Here is a 20,425-nt window from a genome sequence, read left to right on the forward strand (position 1 = left end):
ATCGGAGGATGTTTCCGTGTTCACTATGGGCCTCAATGCGCCCCCAAATATCACTTTGCAGATTCCACGAAAACGGTGTTAGCAAACTGCTTCCTGAAGACTCAGTTGTAACTCTGTGTGATGAATTCACGTATAACAGAGAAGTTTCTCACAGAGCTTCGGTCACGTTTTGCATCGAGGGTATTTCAGCGTAGGCCTGAATTCGAACCGAAGTAGCCCTTCTCAGGTTCCTCAAAGACAGTGTTAAATGACTCTTCCACGAAAGGGGTGTGTAACTCTGTGAGATGAATTCTCACATCACGATCCAGTTTCTAAGACAGCTTCTTTTCTCATTTTATCTGAGGCTATGCCCTCTGTAAGCTTCATTGCGCTAAGAAATATATGCCATGGCAGATTTCAGGAAAACTGTGTGAACAAGTTGATCACTGAAGAGAAAACTGTAACTCCGTGAGTTGCATTCACACATCCCAACGCCGTTTCTCAAAACACTTCTTTCTTGTTTGTGTCTGAGGATATTTCCCTTTTCACCATAGGCCTCAATGAGCTCCCAAACATCCCTTTGCGGAATCCATGAAAACAGTGTTAGCATACTGCAACAAGATGGTAAAGGTGAAGCTCCGTTTGGGGAATTCAACATCACAAAGCAATGTCTGAGTCAGCTTCTTTCTAGTTATCGTCTGAGGATGTTTCCTTTGGCACCATGGGCCCTGAATGCGCCCCCAAATATCACTTTGCAGATTCCCGGAAAACAGTGGTGGCAAACTGCTTCCTGAAGATTCAGCTGTAACTCTATGTGTTGAATTCACGTAGCACAGAGAAGTGTCTCACAAAGCTTCTCTAATGGGGGATATGTCCTTCATCAGCGTAGGCCTCAATTCCATCCAAAGTAGCCCTTCTCGGGTTCCTGAGAGACAGTGTTAATCGACTGCCCCACGAAACGCCGATGTAACGCTGGGAGATGATTTCACACATCGCAAACCAGTTTCTAAGAAAGCTTCTTTTAATGTTTTCTGAGGAGATTTCCTTTGTCGCCGTAAGCTTCATTGCGCTAAGAAGCATCCCAAGGCAGATTTCAAGGAAACTGTGTGAGCAAACTGGTCACTGAAGAGACAAGTGTCGCTCTGTGAGTTGCATTCACACATCGCAATGCAGTTTCTCAGAACGCTTCCTTCCAGTTTTTATCTGAGGCTATTTCCTTTTCCCCGTAGCCCTCAATGAGCTCCCAAATATCACTTTGCAGAATCCAGGGAAACAGTGCTGGCAAAGGGCTACAAGAAGGGAAGGTGAATCTGTGTGTGGTGAACTGACACATCACAAAGCAATTTCGGAGACAGCTTCTTTCTCGTTACGATCTGAGGATGTTTCCGTTTTCACCGTGGGCCCTCAATGCGCTCCCAGATAGTACTACGCAGATTCCAGGAAAACGGTGTTAGCAAACTGCTTCGCGAAGACTAAGTGGGAACTCTGTGAGATGAATTCACGTTTCACTGAGAAGTTTCTCACAAAGCTTCTTTCCAGTTTTCATTTACGATATTTCCTGGGTCACCGTAAGCTTCATTGCGCTGAGAAATAGCCCAGTGCAGACTGCAATCAAACAGTGTTAGCAAACGGGTCAGTGAAAAGTTGCGTGGAAGTCTAGGAGTCGCATTCACATGTCACAATGCAGTTTCTCCGAAGGCTTCTTTCCAGTTTTTATCTGAGGACCTTTCTTTTCTCACCATATCCCTCCGTGTGCTCCCAAGAGTGGTGAAAGCCTTTGAAATGAACTCACACGTCACAAAGCTGTTTCTCAGAAAGCTGCACCCTGCTTTTTCTCGGAGGATAATCCCTTTCTCCCCACACTCTCCAAACCCATCCGAAATATCAGTTCTCAGAATCCACATAAACAGTGCTGGGAAACGGCTCCAAGAAACAGTGATGTAACTCGGTCAGATGAAGTCACGTATCTGAAAGCAATTTCTGAGGAAGCTTCTGTCATTTTTATCTAGGGATACTTCCTTTGTTACGGTAAGCTGCGTAGCTCCAAGAAGTCTCCCATTGCGGATTGCAAGGAAACGGTCTTGTCAAACTCATCACGGAAAAGTGTAACTCTGGGAGGTGCACTCACACAGCGCAATGCAGTTTCTCACAAAGCTTCTTTCCAGTGTGCATCTGAGGCTATTTCCTTTTCACCGGAGCCCTCAGTGAGCTCCCAAATATCACTTTGCAAATTCCACGAGAACAGTCTTCGCGAAGGGCTTCATTAGGAGAAAGCTGCAATTCTGTGAGATGAATTCACAGATCACAAAGAAGTTTCTCAGAAAGCTTCTTTCTCCTTTGTAACGGAGGATAATTCCTTTGGCCCCGTAGTCCTCAAAGGGGTCTGAAATATCAGTTTCCAGATTCCACAGAAACGGGGGTAGGCAACGGCTCCATGAAACGCAGGTGTAATTCAGTGATTTGAAGTCACACATCACAAAGCAGTTTCTCAGAAAGCTTCTATTTTTCGTTTTCGAGCTGAGGTTATTTGTGGTCTCGGAGCCCCACTGTGGGTCTTAGAGCAGATTCTGCGAAAACACTGTTAGCAAGCGTCTCAAGGGAAACAATGGTAGAACTCTGTGAGCCGAAGTCACCCACAGCAAAGGAGTTTCAGAGGAGGCCTCTCTGCACATTGGTCTGAGGAGATTTCATGATTCACCATGGGATTCAACGCTATCCAAGATATCACTCGTGAGATTCTACAAACACAGTGCTAGCAAACTCCTCATGAAAGAGTGGTGTAACCCTTTGAAATGAATTCACACATCACAAAGCAGTTTCTCAGAAAGCTTCCTTCCGCTTTTTCTCGGAGGATAGTTCCTGCCTCCCAGCCGAAATTATCAGTTCCCATCCGAAATTATCAGTTCTCAGAATCCACAAAAACAGTGCTAGGAAACGGCTCCAAGACACAGTGATGTAACTCTGGGAGCTGAAGTCTCGTATCTGAAAGCAATTCCCGAGGAAGCTTCTTTCATATCTTATCTGAGGATATTTCCTTTGTCACCGTAAGCTGCTAGCGCTGAGAAGTATCTCATCGCAAGCTTCAAGAAAACGGTGTTGGCAAACTGATGACTGAAGAGAAGAGTGTAACTCCGTGAGGTGCATTCACACACCGCAATGCAGTTTCTCAGAAAGCTTTTTTCCGCTTCTTATCTGAGGATATTTTCTTTTCCCCGTAGCCCACAATGAGCTCCCAAAGATCACTTTGCAGAATCCACGGCAACAGTGTTAGCAAACTGCTACAAGAAGGTAAAGGTGAATCTCTGTGTGGTGGATTCAACATCACAGAGCAATTTCTGAGACTGCTTCTTTCTAGTTAATATCGGAGGATGTTTCCGTGTTCACTATGGGCCTCAATGCGCCCCCAAATATCACTTTGCAGATTCCACGAAAACGGTGTTAGCAAACTGCTTCCTGAAGACTCAGTTGTAACTCTGAGTGATGAATTCACGTATCACAGAGAAGTTTCTCACACAGCTTCGCTCACGTTTTGTATCGAGGGTATTTAAGCGTAGGCCTGAATTCGATCCGAAGTAGCCTTTCTCAGGTTCCTCAAAGACAGTGTTAAATGACTCTTCCACGAAAGGGGTGTGTAACTCTGTGAGATGAATTCTCACATCACGATCCAGTTTCTAAGACAGCTTCTTTTCTCATTTTTCTGAGGCTATGCCCTCTGTAAGCTTCATTGCGCTACGAAATATATGCCATGGCAGATTTCAGGAAAACTGTGTGAGCAAGTTGATCACTGAAGAGAAAACTGTAACTCTGTGAGTTGCATTCACACATCCCAACGCCGTTTCTCAAAACACTTCTTTCTTGTTTGTGTCTGAGGATATTTCCCTTTTCACCATAGGCCTCAATGAGCTCCCAAACATCCCTTTGCGGAATCCATGAAAACAGTGTTAGCATACTGCTACAAGATGGTAAAGGTGATGCTCCGTGTGGGGAATTCAATATCACAAAGCAATGTCTGAGTCAGCTTCTTTCTAGTTATCGTCTGAGGATGTTTCCTTTGGCACCATGGGCCCTGAATGCGCCCCCAAATATCACTTTGCAGATTCCCGGAAAACAGTGGTGGCAAACTGCTTCCTGAAGATTCAGCTGTAACTCTATGTGTTGAATTCACGTAGCACAGAGAAGTGTCTCACAAAGCTTCTCTCACGTTTTTAATGGGGGATATGTCCTTCATCAGCGTAGGCCTCAATTCCATCAAAAGTAGCCCTTCTCACGTTCCTGAGAGACAGTGTTAAACGACTGCCCCACGAAACGCCGATGTAACGCTGGGAGATGATTTCACACATCGCAAACCAGTTTCTAAGAAAGCTTCTTTTAATGTTTTCTGAGGAGATTTCCTTTGTCACCGTAAGCTTCATTGCGCTAAGAAGCATCCCAAGGCAGATTTCATGGAAACTGTGTGAGCAAACTGGTCACTGAAGAGACAAGTGTCACTCTGTGAGTTGCATTCACACATCGCAATGCAGTTTCTCAGAACGCTTCCTTCCAGTTTTTATCTGAGGCAATTTCCTTTTCCCCGTAGCCCTCAATGAGCTCCCAAATATCACTTTACGGAATCCAGGGAAACAGTGCTGGCAAAGGGCTACAAGAAGGGAACGTGAATCTCTGTGTGGTGAACTGACACATCACAAAGCAATTTCGGAGACAGCTTCTTTCTCGTTACGATCTGAGGATGTTTCCGTTTTCACCGTGGGCCCTCAATGTGCTCCCAGATAGTACTACGCAGATTCCAGGAAAACGGTGTTAGCAAACTGCTTCGCGAAGACTAAGTGGGAACTCTGTGAGATGAATTCACGTTTCACTGAGAAGTTTCTCACAAAGCTTCTTTCCAGTTTTCATTTATGATATTTCCTGGGTCACCGTAAGCTTCATTGCACTGAGAAATAGCCCAGTGCAGACTGCAATCAAACAGTGTTAGCAAACGGGTCAGTGAAAAGTTGCGTGGAAGTCTAGGAGTCGCATTCCCATGTCACAATGCAGTTTCACCGAAGGCTTCCTTCCAGTTTTTATCTGAGGACCTTTCTTTTCTCACCATATCCCTCCGTGTGCTCCCAAGAGTGGTGAAAGCCTTTGAAATGAACTCACACGTCACAAAGCTGTTTCTCAGAAAGCTGCACCCTGCTTTTTCTCGGAGGATAATCCCTTTCTCCCCACACTCTCCAAACCCATCCGAAATATCAGTTCTCAGAATCCACATAAACAGTGCTGGGAAACGGCTCCAAGAAACAGTGATGTAACTCGGTCAGATGAAGTCACGTATCTGAAAGCAATTTCTGAGGAAGCTTCTGTCATTTTTATCTAGGGATACTTCCTTTGTTACGGTAAGCTGCGTAGCTCCAAGAAGTCTCCCATTGCGGATTTCAAGGAAACGGTCTTGTCAAACTCATCACGGAAAAGTGTAACTCTGGGAGGTGCACTCACACAGCGCAATGCAGTTTCTCACAAAGCTTCTTTCCAGTGTGCATCTGAGGCTATTTCCTTTTCACCGGAGCCCTCAGTGAGCTCCCAAATATCACTTTGCAAATTCCACGAGAACAGTCTTCGCGAAGGGCTTCATTAGGAGACAGCTGCAATTCTGTGAGATGAATTCACAGATCACAAAGAAGTTTCTCAGAAAGCTTCTTTCTCCTTTGTAACGGAGGATATTTCCTTTGGCCCCGTAGTCCTCAAAGGGGTCTGAAATATCAGTTTCCAGATTCCACAGAAACGGGGGTAGCCAACGGCTCCATGAAAGGCAGGTGTAATTCAGTGAGTTGAAGTCACACATCACAAAGCAGTTTCTCAGAAAGCTTCTATTTTTCGTTTTCGAGCTGAGGTTATTTGTGGTCTCGGAGCCCCACTGTGTGTCTTAGAGCAGATTCTGCGAAAACACTGTTAGCAAGCGTCTCAAGGGAAACAATGGTAGAACTCTGTGAGCCGAAGTCACCCACAGCAAAGGAGTTTCAGAGGAGGCCTCTCTGCAGATTGGTCTGAGGAGATTTCATGATTCACCATGGGATTCAACGCTATCCAAGATATCACTCGTGAGATTCTACAAACACAGTGCTAGCAAACTCCTCATGAAAGAGTGGTGTAACCCTTTGAAATGAATTCACACATCACAAAGCAGTTTCTCAGAAAGCTTCCTTCCGCTTTTTCTCGGAGGATAGTTCCTGCCTCCCAGCCGAAATTATCAGTTCCCATCCGGAATTATCAGTTCTCAGAATCCACAAAAACAGTGCTAGGAAACGGCTCCAAGACACAGTGATGTAACTCTGGGAGCTGAAGTCTCGTATCTGAAAGCAATTCCCGAGGAAGCTTCTTTCATTTCTTATCTGAGGATATTTCCTTTGTCACCGTAAGCTGCTAGCGCTGAGAAGTATCTCATCGCAAGCTTCAAGAAAACGGTGTTGGCAAACTGATCACTGAAGAGAAGAGTGTAACTCCGTGAGGTGCATTCACACACCGCAATGCAGTTTCTCAGAAAGCTTCCTTCCGCTTCTTATCTGAGGATATTTTCTTTTCCCCGTAGCCCACAATGAGCTCCCAAATGTCACTTGGCAGAATCCACGGCAACAGTGTTAGCAAACTGCTACAAGAAGGTAAAGGTGAATCTCTGTGTGGTGGATTCAACATCACAGAGCAATTTCTGAGACTGCTTCTTTCTAGTTAATATCGGAGGATGTTTCCGTGTTCACTATGGGCCTCAATGCGCCCCCAAATATCACTTTGCAGATTCCACGAAAACGGTGTTAGCAAACTGCTTCCTGAAGACTCAGTTGTAACTCTGTGTGATGAATTCACGTATCACAGAGAAGTTTCTCACACAGCTTCGCTCACGTTTTGTATCGAGGGTATTTCAGCGTAGGCCTGAATTCGAACCGAAGTAGCCCTTCTCAGGTTCCTCAAAGACTGTGTTAAATGACTCTTCCACGAAAGGGTGTGTAACTCTGTGAGATGAATTCTCACATCACGATCCAGTTTCTAAGACAGCTTCTTTTCTCATTTTATCTGAGGCTATGCCCTCTGTAAGCTTCATTGCGTTAAGAAATATATGCCATGGCAGATTTCAGGAAAACTGTGTGAGCAAGTTGATCACTGAAGAGAAAACTGTAACTCCGTGAGTTGCATTCACACATCCCAATGCCGTTTCTCAAAACACTTCTTTCTTGTTTGTGTCTGAGGATATTTCCCTTTTCACCATAGGCCTGAATGAGCTCCCAAACATCCCTTTGCGGAATCCATGAAAACAGTGTTAGCATACTGCTACAAGATGGTAAAGGTGAAGCTCCGTGTGGGGAATTCAACATCACAAAGCAATGTCTGAGTCAGCTTCTTTCTAGTTATCGTCTGAGGATGTTTCCTTTTGCACCATGGGCCCTGAATGCGCCCCCAAATATCACTTTGCAGATTCCCGGAAAACAGTGGTGGCAAACTGCTTCCTGAAGATTCAGCTGTAACTCTATGTGTTGAATTCACGTAGCACAGAGAAGTGTCTCACAAAGCTTCTCTCACGTTTTTAATGGGGGATATGTCCTTCATCAGCGTAGGCATCAATTCCATCCAAAGTAGCCCTTCTCGGGTTCCTGAGAGACAGTGTTAAACGACTGCCCCACGAAACGCCGATGTAACGCTGGGAGATGATTTCACACATCGCAAACCAGTTTCTAAGAAAGCTTCTTTTAATGTTTTCTGAGGAGATTTCCTTTGTCACCGTAAGCTTCATTGCGCTGAGAAGCATCCCAAGGCAGATTTCAAGGAAACTGTGTGAGCAAACTGGTCACTGAAGAGACAAGTGTCACTCTGTGAGTTGCATTCACACATCGCAATGCAGTTTCTCAGAACGCTTCCTTCCAGTTTTTATCTGAGGCTGTTTCCTTTTCCCCGTAGCCCTCAATGAGCTCCCAAATATCACTTTGCAGAATCCAGGGAAACAGTGCTGGGAAAGTGGTACAAGAAGGGAAGGTGAATCTCTGTTTGGTGAACTGACACATCACAAAGCAATTTCAGAGACATCTTCTTTCTCGTTAAGATCTGAGGATGTTTCCGTTTTCACCGTGGGCCCTCAATGCGCTCCCAGATAGTACTATGCAGATTCCACGAAAACGGTGTTAGCAAACTGCTTCGCGAAGACTAAGTGGGAACTCTGTGAGAGGAATTCACGTTTCACTGAGAAGTTTCTCACAAAGCTTCTTTCCAGTTTTCATTTACGATGTTTCCTGGGTCACCGTAAGCTTCATTGCGCTGAGAAATAGCCCAGTGCAGACTGCAATCAAACAGTGTTAGCAAACGGGTCAGTGAAAAGTTGCGTGGAAGTCTAGGAGTCGCATTCACATGTCACAATGCAGTTTCTCCGAAGGCTTCTTTCCAGTTTTTATCTGAGGACCTTTCTTTTCTCACCATATCCCTCCGTGTCCTCCCAAGAGTGGTGAAAGCCTTTGAAATGAACTCACACGTCACAAAGCTGTTTCTCAGAAAGCTGCACCCTGCTTTTTCTCGGAGGATAATCCCTTTCTCCCCACACTCTCCAAACCCATCCGAAATATCAGTTCTCAGAATCCACATAAACAGTGCTGGGAAACGGCTCCAAGAAACAGTGATGTAACTCGGTCTGATGAAGTCACGTATCTGAAAGCAATTTCTGAGGAAGCTTCTGTCATTTTTATCTAGGGATACTTCCTTTGTCATGGTAAGCTGCGTAGCTCCAAGAAGTCTCCCATTGCGGATTTCAAGGAAACGGTCTTGTCAAACTCATCACGGAAAAGTGTAACTCTGGGAGGTGCACTCCCACAGCGCAATGCAGTTTCTCACAAAGCTTCTTTCCAGTGTGCATCTGAGGCTATTTCCTTTTCACAGGAGCCCTCAGTGAGCTCCCAAATATCACTTTGCAAATTCAACGAGAACAGTCTTCGCGAAGGGCTTCATTAGGAGAAAGCTGCAATTCTGTGAGATGAATTCACAGATCACAAAGAAGTTTCTCAGAAAGCTTCTTTCTCCTTTGTAACGGAGGATATTTCCTTTGGCCCCGTAGTCCTCAAAGGGGTCTGAAATATCAGTTTCCAGATTTCACAGAAACGGGGGTAGCCAACGGCTCCATGAAATGCAGGTGTAATTCAGTGAGTTGAAGTCACACATCACAAAGCAGTTTCTCAGAAAGCTTCTATTTTTCGTTTTCGAGCTGAGGTTATTTGTGGTCTCGGAGCCCCACTGTGTGTCTTAGAGCAGATTCTGCGAAAACACTGTTAGCAAGCGTCTCAAGGGAAACAATGGTAGAACTCTGTGAGCCGAAGTCACCCACAGCAAAGGAGTTTCAGAGGAGGCCTCTCTGCACATTGGTCTGAGGAGATTTCATGATTCACCATGGGATTCAACGCTATCCAAGATATCACTCGTGAGATTCTACAAACACAGTGCTAGCAAACTCCTCATGAAAGAGTGGTGTAACCCTTTGAAATGAATTCACACATCACAAAGCAGTTTCTCAGAAAGCTTCCTTCCGCTTTTTCTCGGAGGATAGTTCCTGCCTCCCAGCCGAAATTATCAGTTCCCATCCGAAATTATCAGTTCTCAGAATCCACAAGAACAGTGCTAGGAAACGGCTCCAAGACACAGTGATGTAACTCTGGGAGCTGAAGTCTCGTATCTGAAAGCAATTCCCGAGGAAGCTTCTTTCATTTCTTATCTGAGGATATTTCCTTTGTCACCGTAAGCTGCTAGCGCTGAGAAGTATCTCATCGCAAGCTTCAAGAAAACGGTGTTGGCAAACTGATCACTGAAGAGAAGAGTGTAACTCCGTGAGGTGCATTCACACACCGCAATGCAGTTTCTCAGAAAGCTTCCTTCCGCTTCTTATCTGAGGATATTTTCTTTTCCCCGTAGCCCACAATGAGCTCCCAAAGATCACTTTGCAGAATCCACAGCAACAGTGTAAGCAAACTGCTACAAGAAGGTAAAGGTGAATCTCTGTGTGGTGGATTCAACATCACAGAGCAATTTCTGAGACTGCTTCTTTCTAATTAATATCGGAGGATGTTTCCGTGTTCACTATGGGCCTCAATGCGCCCCCAAATATCACTGTGCAGATTCCACGAAAACGGTGTTAGCAAACTGCTTCCTGAAGACTCAGTTGTAACTCTGTGTGATGAATTCAAGTATCACAGAGAAGTTTCTCACACAGCTTCGCTCACGTTTTGCATCGAGGGTATTTCAGCGTAGGCCTGAATTCGAACCGAAGTAGCCCTTCTCAGGTTCCTCAAAGACAGTGTTAAATGACTCTTCCACGAAAGGGGTGTGTAACTCTGTGAGATGAATTCTCACATCACGATCCAGTTTCTAAGACAGCTTCTTTTCTCATTTTATCTGAGGCTATGCCCTCTGTAAGCTTCATTGCGCTAAGAAATATATGCCATGGCAGATTTCAGGAAAACTGTGTGAGCAAGTTGATCACTGAAGAGAAAACTGTAACTCCGTGAGTTGCATTCACACATCCCAACGCCGTTTCTCAAAACACTTCTTCCTTGTTTGCGTCTGAGGATATTTCCCTTTTCACCATAGGCCTCAATGAGCTCCCAAACATCCCTTTGCGGAATCCATGAAAACAGTGTTAGCATACTGCTACAAGAGGGTAAAGGTGAAGCTCCGTGTGGGGAATTCAACATCACAAAGCAATGTCTGAGTCAGCTTCTTTCTAGTTATCGTCTGAGGATGTTTCCTTTTGCACCATGGGCCCTGAATGCGCCCCCAAATATCACTTTGCAGATTCCCGGAAAACAGTGGTGGCAAACTGCTTCCTGAAGATTCAGCTGTAACTCTATGTGTTGAATTCACGTAGCACAGAGAAGTGTCTCACAAAGCTTCTCTCACGTTTTTAATGGGGGATATGTCCTTCATCAGCGTAGGCCTCAATTCCATCCAAAGTAGCCCTTCTCGGGTTCCTGAGAGACAGTGTTAAACGACTGGCCCACGAAACGCCGATGTAACGCTGGGAGATGATTTCACACATCGCAAACCAGTTTCTGAGAAAGCTTCTTTTAATGTTTTCTGAGGAGATTTCCTTTGTCACCGTAAGCTTCATTGCGCTAAGAAGCATCCCAAGGCAGATTTCAAGGAAACTGTGTGAGCAAACTGGTCACTGAAGAGACAAGTGTCACTCTGTGAGTTGCATTCACACATCGCAATGCAGTTTCTCAGAACGCTTCCTTCCAGTTTGTATCTGAGGCTATTTCCTTTTCCCCGTAGCCCTCAATGAGCTCCCAAATATCACTTTGCAGAATCCAGGGAAACAGTGCTGGCAAAGGGCTACAAGAAGGGAAGGTGAATCTCTGTGTGGTGAACTGACACATCACAAAGCAATTTCGGAGACAGCTTCTTTCTCGTTACGATCTGAGGATGTTTCCGTTTTCACCGTGGGCCCTCAATGCGCTCCCAGATAGTACTATGCAGATTCCACGAAAACGGTGTTAGCAAACTGCTTCGCGAAGACTAAGTGGGAACTCTGTGAGATGAATTCACGTTTCACTGAGAAGTTTCTCACAAAGCTTCTTTCCAGTTTTCATTTACGGTATTTCCTGGGTCACCGTAAGCTTCATTGCGCTGAGAAATAGCCCAGTGCAGACTGCAATCAAACAGTGTTAGCAAACGGGTCAGTGAAAAGTTGCGTGGAAGTCTAGGAGTCGCATTCCCATGTCACAATGCAGTTTCTCCGAAGGCTTCTTTCCAGTTTTTATCTGAGGACCTTTCTTTTCTCACCATATCCCTCCGTGTGCTCCCAAGAGTGGTGAAAGCCTTTGAAATGAACTCATACGTCACAAAGCTGTTTCTCAGAAAGCTGCACCCTGCTTTTTCTCGGAGGATAATCCCTTTCTCCCCACACTCTCCAAACCCATCCGAAATATCAGTTCTCAGAATCCACATAAACAGTGCTGGAAAACGGCTCCAAGAAACAGTGATGTAACTCGGTCAGATGAATTCACGCATCTGAAAGCAATTTCTGAGGAAGCTTCTGTCATTTTTATCTAGGGATACTTCCTTTGTCACGGTAAGCTGCGTAGCTCCAAGAAGTCTCCCATTGCGGATTTCAAGGAAACGGTCTTGTCAAACTCATCACGGAAAAGTGTAACTCTGGGAGGTGCACTCACACAGCGCAATGCAGTTTCTCACAAAGCTTCTTTCCAGTGTGCATCTGAGGCTATTTCCTTTTCACCGGAGCCCTCAGTGAGCTCCCAAATATCACTTTGCAAATTCCACGAGAACAGTCTTCGCGAAGGGCTTCATTAGGAGAAAGCTGCAATTCTGTGAGATGAATTCACAGATCACAAAGAAGTTTCTCAGACAGCTTCTTTCTCCTTTGTAACGGAGGACATTTCCTTTGGCCCTGTAGTCCTCAAAGGGGTCTGAAATATCGGTTTCCAGATTCCACAGAAACGGGGGTAGGCAACGGCTCCATGAAACGCAGGTGTAATTCAGTTAGTTGAAGTCACACATCACAAAGCCGTTTCTCAGAAAGCTTCTATTTTTCGTTTTCGAGCTGAGGTTATTTGTGGTCTCGGAGCCCCACTGTGTGTCTTAGAGCAGATTCTGCGAAAACACTGTTAGCAAGCGTCTCAAGGGAAACAATGGTAGAACTCTGTGAGCCGAAGTCACCCACAGCAAAGGAGTTTCAGAGGAGGCCTCTCTGCAGATTTGTCTGAGGAGATTTCATGATTCACCATGGGATTCAACGCTATCCAAGATATCACTCGTGAGATTCTACAAACACAGTGCTAGCAAACTCCTCATGAAAGAGTGGTGTAACCCTTTGAAATGAATTCACACATCACAAAGCAGTTTCTCAGAAAGCTTCCTTCCGCTTTTTCTCGGAGGATAGTTCCTGCCTCCCAGCCGAAATTATCAGTTCCCATCCGAAATTATCAGTTCTCAGAATCCACATAAACAGTGCTAGGAAACGGCTCCAAGACACAGTGATGTAACTCTGGGAGCTGAAGTCTCGTATCTGAAAGCAATTCCCGAGGAAGCTTCTTTCATTTCTTATCTGAGGATATTTCCTTTGTCAGCGTAAGCTGCTAGCGCTGAGAAGTATCTCATCGCAAGCTTCAAGAAAACGGTGTTGGCAAACTGATCACTGAAGTGAAGAGGGTAACTCCGTGAGGTGCATTCACACACCGCAAGGCAGTTTCTCAGAAAGCTTCCTTCCGCTTCTTATCTGAGGATATTTTCTTTTCCCCGTAGCCCACAATGAGCTCACAAAGATCACTTTGCAGAATCCACGGCAACAGTGTTAGCAAACTGCTACAAGAAGGTAAAGGTGAATCTCTGTGTGGTGGATTCAACATCACAGAGCAATTTCTGAGACTGCTTCTTTCTAGTTAATATCGGAGGATGTTTCCGTGTTCACTATGGGCCTCAATGCGCCCCCAAATATCACTCTGCAGATTCCACGAAAACCGTGTTAGCAAACTGCTTCCTGAAGACTCAGTTATAACTCTGTGTGATGAATTCACGTATCACAGAGAAGTTTCTCACACAGCTTCGCTCACGTTTTGCATCGAGGGTATTTCAGCGTAGGCCTGAATTCGATCCGAAGTAGCCTTTCTCAGGTTCCTCAAAGACAGTGTTAAATGACTCTTCCACGAAAGGGGTGTGTAACTCTGTGAGATGAATTCTCACATCACGATCCAGTTTCTAAGACAGCTTCTTTTCTCATTTTATCTGAGGCTATGCCCTCTGTAAGCTTCATTGCGCTAAGAAATATGCCATGGCAGATTTCAGGAAAACTGTGTTAGCAAGTTGATCACTGAAGAGAAAACTGTAACTCCGTGAGTTGCATTCACACATCCCAACGCCGTTTCTCAAAACACTTCTTTCTTGTTTGTGTCTGAGGATATTTCCCTTTTCACCATAGGCCTCAATGAGCTCCCTAACATCCCTTTGCGGAATCCATGAAAACAGTGTTAGCATACTGCTACAAGAGGGTAAAGGTGAAGCTCCGTGTGGGGAATTCAACATCACAAAGCAATGTCTGAGTCAGCTTCTTTCTAGTTATCGTCGGAGGATGTTTCCTTTTGCACCATGGGCCCTGAATGCACCCTCAAATATCACTTTGCAGATTCCCGGAAAACAGTGGTGGCAAACTGCTTCCTGAAGATTCAGCTGTAACTCTATGTGTTGAATTCACATAGCACAGAGAAGTGTCTCACAAAGCTTCTCTCACGTTTTTAATGGGGGATATGTCCTTCATCAGCGTAGGCCTCAATTCCATCCAAAGTAGCCCTTCTCGGGTTCCTGAGAGAGAGTGTTAAACGACTGCCCCACGAAACGCCGATGTAACGCTGGGAGATGATTTCACACATCGCAAACTAGTTTCTAAGAAAGCTTCTTTTAATGTTTTCTGAGGAGATTTCCTTTGTCACCGTAAGCTTCATTGCGCTAAGAAGCATCCCAAGGCAGATTTCAAGGAAACTGTGTGAGCAAACTGGTCACTGAAGAGACAAGTGTCACTCTGTGATTTGCATTCACACATCGCAATGCAGTTTCTCAGAACGCTTCCTTCCAGTTTGTATCTGAGGCTATTTCCTTTTCCCCGTAGCCCTCAATGAGCTCCCAAATATCACTTTGCAGAATCCAGGGAAATAGTGCTGGCAAAGGGCAACAAGAAGGGAAGGTGAATCTCTGTGTGGTGAACTGACACATCACAAAGCAATTTCGGAGACAGCTTCTTTCTCGTTACGATCTGAGTATGTTTCCGTTTTCACCGTGGGCCCTCAATGCGCTCCCAGATAGTACTATGCAGATTCCACGAAAACGGTGTTAGCAAACTGCTTCGTGAAGACTAAGTGGGAACTCTGTGAGATGAATTCACGTTTCACTGAGAAGTTTCTCACAAAGCTTCTTTCCAGTTTTCATTTACGATATTTCCTGGGTCACCGTAAGCTTCATTGCGCTGAGAACTAGCACAGTGCAGACTGCAATCAAACAGTGTTAGCAAACGGGTCAGTGAAAAGTTGCGTGGAAGTCTAGGAGTCGCATTCACATGTCACAATGCAGTTTCTCCGAAGGCTTCTTTCCAGTTTTTATCTGAGGACCTTTCTTTTCTCACCATATCCCTCCGTGTACTCCCAAGAGTGGTGAAAGCCTTTGAAATGAACTCACACGTCACAAAGCTGTTTCTCAGAAAGCTGCACCCTGCTTTTTCTCGGAGGATAATCCCTTTCTCCCCACACTCTCCAAACCCATCCGAAATATCAGTTCTCAGAATCCACATAAACAGTGCTGGGAAACGGCTCCAAGAAACAGTGATGTAACTCGGTCAGATGAAGTCACGTATCTGAAAGCAATTTCTGAGGAAGCTTCTGTCATTTTTATCTAGGGATACTTCCTTTGTCACGGTAAGCTCCCTAGCTCCAAGAAGTCTCCCATTGCGGATTTCAAGGAAACGGTCTTGTCAAACTCATCACGGAAAAGTGTAACTCTGGGAGGTGCACTCACACAGCGCAATGCAGTTTCTCACAAAGCTTCTTTCCAGTGTGCATCTGAGGCTATTTCCTTTTCACCGGAGCCCTCAGTGAGCTCCCAAATATCACTTTGCAAATTCCACGAGAACAGTCTTCGCGAAGGGCTTCATTAGGAGAAAGCTGCAATTCTGTGAGATGAATTCACAGATCACAAAGAAGTTTCTCAGAAAGCTTCTTTCTCCTTTGTAACGGAGGATATTTCCTTTGGCCCCGTAGTCCTCAAAGGGGTCTGAAATATCAGTTTCCAGATTCCACAGAAACGGGGGTAGCCAACGGCTGCATGAAACGCAGGTGTAATTCAGTTAGTTGAAGTCACACATCACAAAGCCGTTTCTCAGAAAGCTTCTATTTTTCGTTTTCGAGCTGAGGTTATTTGTGGTCTCGGAGCCCCACTGTGTGTCTTAGAGCAGATTCTGCGAAAACACTGTTAGCAAGCGTCTCAAGGGAAACAATGGTAGAACTCTGTGAGCCGAAGTCACCCACAGCAAAGGAGTTTCAGAGGAGGCCTCTCTGCACATTGGTCTGAGGAGATTTCATGATTCACCATGGGATTCAATGCTATCCAAGATATCACTCGTGAGATTCTACAAACACAGTGCTAGCAAACTCCTCATGAAAGAGTGGTGTAACCCTTTGAAATGAATTCACACATCACAAAGCAGTTTCTCAGAAAGCTTCCTTCCGCTTTTTCTCGGAGGATAGTTCCTGCCTCCCAGCCGAAATTATCAGTTCCCATCCGAAATTATCAGTTCTCAGAATCCACATAAACAGTGCTAGGAAACGGCTCCAAGACACAGTGATGTAACTCTGGGAGCTGAAGTCTCGTATCTGAAAGCAATTCCCGAGGAAGCTTCTTTCATTTCTTATCTGAGGATATTTCCTTTGTCACCGTAAGCTGCTAGCACTGAGAAGTATCTCATCGCAAGCTTCAAGAAAACGGTGTTGGCAAACTGATCACTGAAGTGAAGAGGGTAACTCCGTGAGGTGCATTCACACACCGCAAGGCAGTTTCTCAGAAAGCTTCCTTCCGCTTCTTATCTGAGGATATTTTCTTTTCCCCGTAGCCCACAATGAGCTCCCAAAGATCACTTTGCAGAATCCACGGCAACAGTGTTAGCAAACTGCTACAAGAAGGTAAAGGTGAATCTCTGTGTGGTGGTTTCAACATCACAGAGCAATTTCTGAGACTGCTTCTTTCTAGTTAATATCGGAGGATGTTTCCGTGTTCACTATGGGCCTCAATGCGCCCCCAAATATCACTCTGCAGATTCCACGAAAACGGTGTTAGCAAACTCCTTCCTGAAGACTCAGTTGTAACTCTGTGTGATGAATTCACGTATCACAGAGAAGTTTCTCACAAAGCTTCGCTCACGTTTTGCATCGAGGGTATTTCAGCATAGGCCTGAATTCGAACCGAAGTAGCCCTTCTCAGGTTCCTCAAAGACAGTGTTAAATGACTCTTCCACGAAAGGGGTGTGTAACTCTGTGAGATGAATTCGCACATCACGATCCAGTTTCTGAGACAGCTTCTTTTCTCATTTTATCTGAGGCTATGCCCTCTGTAAGCTTCATTGCGCTAAGAAATATATGCCATGTCAGATTTCAGGAAAACTGTGTTAGCAAGTTGATCACTGAAGAGAAAACTGTAACTCCGTGAGTTGCATTCACACATCCCAACGCCGTTTCTCAAAACACTTCTTTCTTGTTTGTGTCTGAGGATATTTCCCTTTTCACCATAGGCCTCAATGAGCTCCCAAACATCCCTTTGCGGAATCCATGAAAACAGTGTTAGCATACTGCTACAAGAGGGTAAAGGTGAAGCTCCGTGTGGGGAATTCAACATCACAAAGCAATGTCTGAGTCAGCTTCTTTCTAGTTATCATCTGAGGATGTTTCCTTTTGCACCATGGGCCCTGAATGCGCCCCCAAATATCACTTTGCAGATTCCCGGAAAACAGTGGTGGCAAACTGCTTCCTGAAGATTCAGCTGTAACTCTATGTGTTGAATTCACGTAGCACAGAGAAGTGTCTCACAAAGCTTCTCTCACGTTTTTAATGGGGGATATGTCCTTCATCAGCGTAGGCCTCAATTCCATCCAAAGTAGCCCTTCTCGGGTTCCTGAGAGACAGTGTTAAACGACTGCCCCACGAAACGCCGATGTAACGCTGGGAGATGATTTCACACATCGCAAACCAGTTTCTAAGAAAGCTTCTTTTAATGTTTTCTGAGGAGATTTCCTTTGTCACCGTAAGCTTCATTGCGCTAAGAAGCATCCCAAGGCAGATTTCAAGGAAACTGTGTGAGCAAACTGGTCACTGAAGAGACAAGTGTCACTCTGTGAGTTGCATTCACACATCGCAATGCAGTTTCTCAGAACGCTTCCTTCCAGTTTTTCTCTGAGGCTATTTCCTTTTCCCCGTAGCCCTCAATGAGCTCCCAAATATCACTTTGCAGAATCCAGGGAAACAGTGCTGGCAAAGGGCTACAAGAAGGGAAGGTGAATCTCTGTGTGGTGAACTGAGACATCACAAAGCAATTTCGGAGACAGCTTCTTTCTCGTTACGATCTGAGGATGTTTCCGTTTTCACCGTGGGCCCTCAATGCGCTCCCAGATAGTACTATGCAGATTCCACGAAAACGGTGTTAGCAAACTGCTTCGCGAAGACTAAGTGGGAACTCTGTGAGATGAATTCACGTTTCACTGAGAAGTTTCTCACAAAGCTTCTTTCCAGTTTTCATTTACGATATTTCCTGGGTCACCGTAAGCTTCATTGCGCTGAGAAATAGCCCAGTGCAGACTGCAATCAAACAGTGTTAGCAAACGGGTCAGTGAAAAGTTGCGTGGAAGTGTAGGAGTCGCATTCACATGTCACAATGCAGTTTCTCCGAAGGCTTCTTTCCAGTTTTTATCTGAGGACCTTTCTTTTCTCACCATATCCCTCCGTGTGCTTCCAAGAGTGGTGAGAGCCTTTGAAATGAACTCACACGTCACAAAGCTGTTTCTCAGAAAGCTGCACCCTGCTTTTTCTCGGAGGATAATCCCTTTCTCCCCACACTCTCCAAACCCTTCCGAAATATCAGTTCTCGGAATCCACATAAACAGTGCTGGGAAACGGCTCCAAGAAACAGTGATGTAACTCGGTCAGATGAAGTCACGTATCTGAAAGCAATTTCTGAGGAAGCTTCTGTCATTTTTATCTAGGGATACTTCCTTTGTCACGGTAAGCTGCGTAGCTCCAAGAAGTCTCCCATTGCGGATTTCAAGGAAACGGTCTTGTCAAACTCATCACTGAAAAGTGTAACTCTGGGAGGTGCACTCACACAGCGCAAGGCAGTTTCTCACAAAGCTTCTTTCCAGTGTGCATCTGAGGCTATTTCCTTATCAGCGGAGACCTCAGTGAGCTCCCAAACATCACTTTGCAAATTCCACGAGAACAGTCTTCGCGAAGGGCTTCATTAGGAGAAAGCTGCAATTCTGTGAGATGAATACACAGATCACAAAAAAGTTTCTCAGAAAGCTTCTTTCTCCTTTGTAACGGAGGATATTTCCTTTGGCCCCGTAGTCCTCAAAGGGGTCTGAAATATCAGTTTCCAGATTCCTCAGAAACGGGGGTAGCCAACGGCTCCATGAAAGGCAGGTGTAATTCAGTGAGTTGAAGTCACACATCACAAAGCAGTTTCTCAGAAAGCTTCTATTTTTCGTTTTCGAGCTGAGGTTATTTGTGGTCTCGGAGCCCCACTGTGTGTCTTAGAGCAGATTCTGCGAAAACACTGTTAGCAAGCGTCTCAAGGGAAGCAATGGTAGAACTCTGTGAGCCGAAGTCACCCACAGCAAAGGAGTTTCAGAGGAGGCCTCTCTGCACATTGGTCTGAGGAGATTTCATGATTCACCATGGGATTCAACGTTATCCAAGATATCACTCGTGAGATTCTACAAACACAGTGCTAGCAAACTCCTCATGAAAGAGTGGTGTAACCCTTTGAAATGAATTCACACATCACAAAGCAGTTTCTCAGAAAGCTTCCTTCCGCTTTTTCTCAGAGGATAGTTCCTGCCTCCCAGCCGAAATTATCAGTTCCCATCCGAAATTATCAGTTCTCAGAATCCACAAAAACAGTGCTAGGAAACGGCTCCAAGACACAGTGATGTAATTCTGGGAGCTGAAGTCTCGTATCTGAAAGCAATTCCCGAGGAAGCTTCTTTCATTTCTTATCTGAGGATATTTCCTTTGTCACCGTAAGCTGCTAGCGCTGAGAAGTATCTCATCGCAAGCTTCAAGAAAACGGTGTTGGCAAACTGATCACTGAAGAGAAGAGTGTAACTCCGTGAGGTGCATTCACACACCGCAATGCAGTTTCTCAGAAAGCTTCTTTCCGCTTCTAATCTGAGGATATTTTCTTTTCCCCGTAGCCCACAATGAGCTCCCAAAGATCACTTTGCAGAATCCACGGCAACAGTGTTAGCAAACTGCTACAAGAAGGTAAAGGTGAATCTCTGTGTGGTGGATTCAACATCACAGAGCAATTTCTGAGACTGCTTCTTTCTAGTTAATATCGGAGGATGTTTCCGTGTTCACTATGGGCCTCAATGCGCCCCCAAATATCACTCTGCAGATTCCACGAAAACGGTGTTAGCAAACTGCTTCGCGAAGACTAAGTGGGAACTCTGTGAGATGAATTCACGTTTCACTGAGAAGTTTCTCACAAAGCTTCTTTCCAGTTTTCATTTACGATATTTCCTGGGTCACCGTAAGCTTCATTGCGCTGAGAAATAGCCCAGTGCAGACTGCAATCAAACAGTGTTAGCAAACGGGTCAGTGAAAAGTTGCGTGGAAGTCTAGGAGTCGCATTCACATGTCACAATGCAGTTTCTCCGAAGGCTTCTTTCCAGTTTTTATCTGAG

Source organism: Macaca mulatta, chromosome Y, assembly GCF_049350105.2.
Source record: "Macaca mulatta isolate MMU2019108-1 chromosome Y, T2T-MMU8v2.0, whole genome shotgun sequence".
NCBI lineage: Eukaryota > Metazoa > Chordata > Mammalia > Primates > Cercopithecidae > Macaca > Macaca mulatta.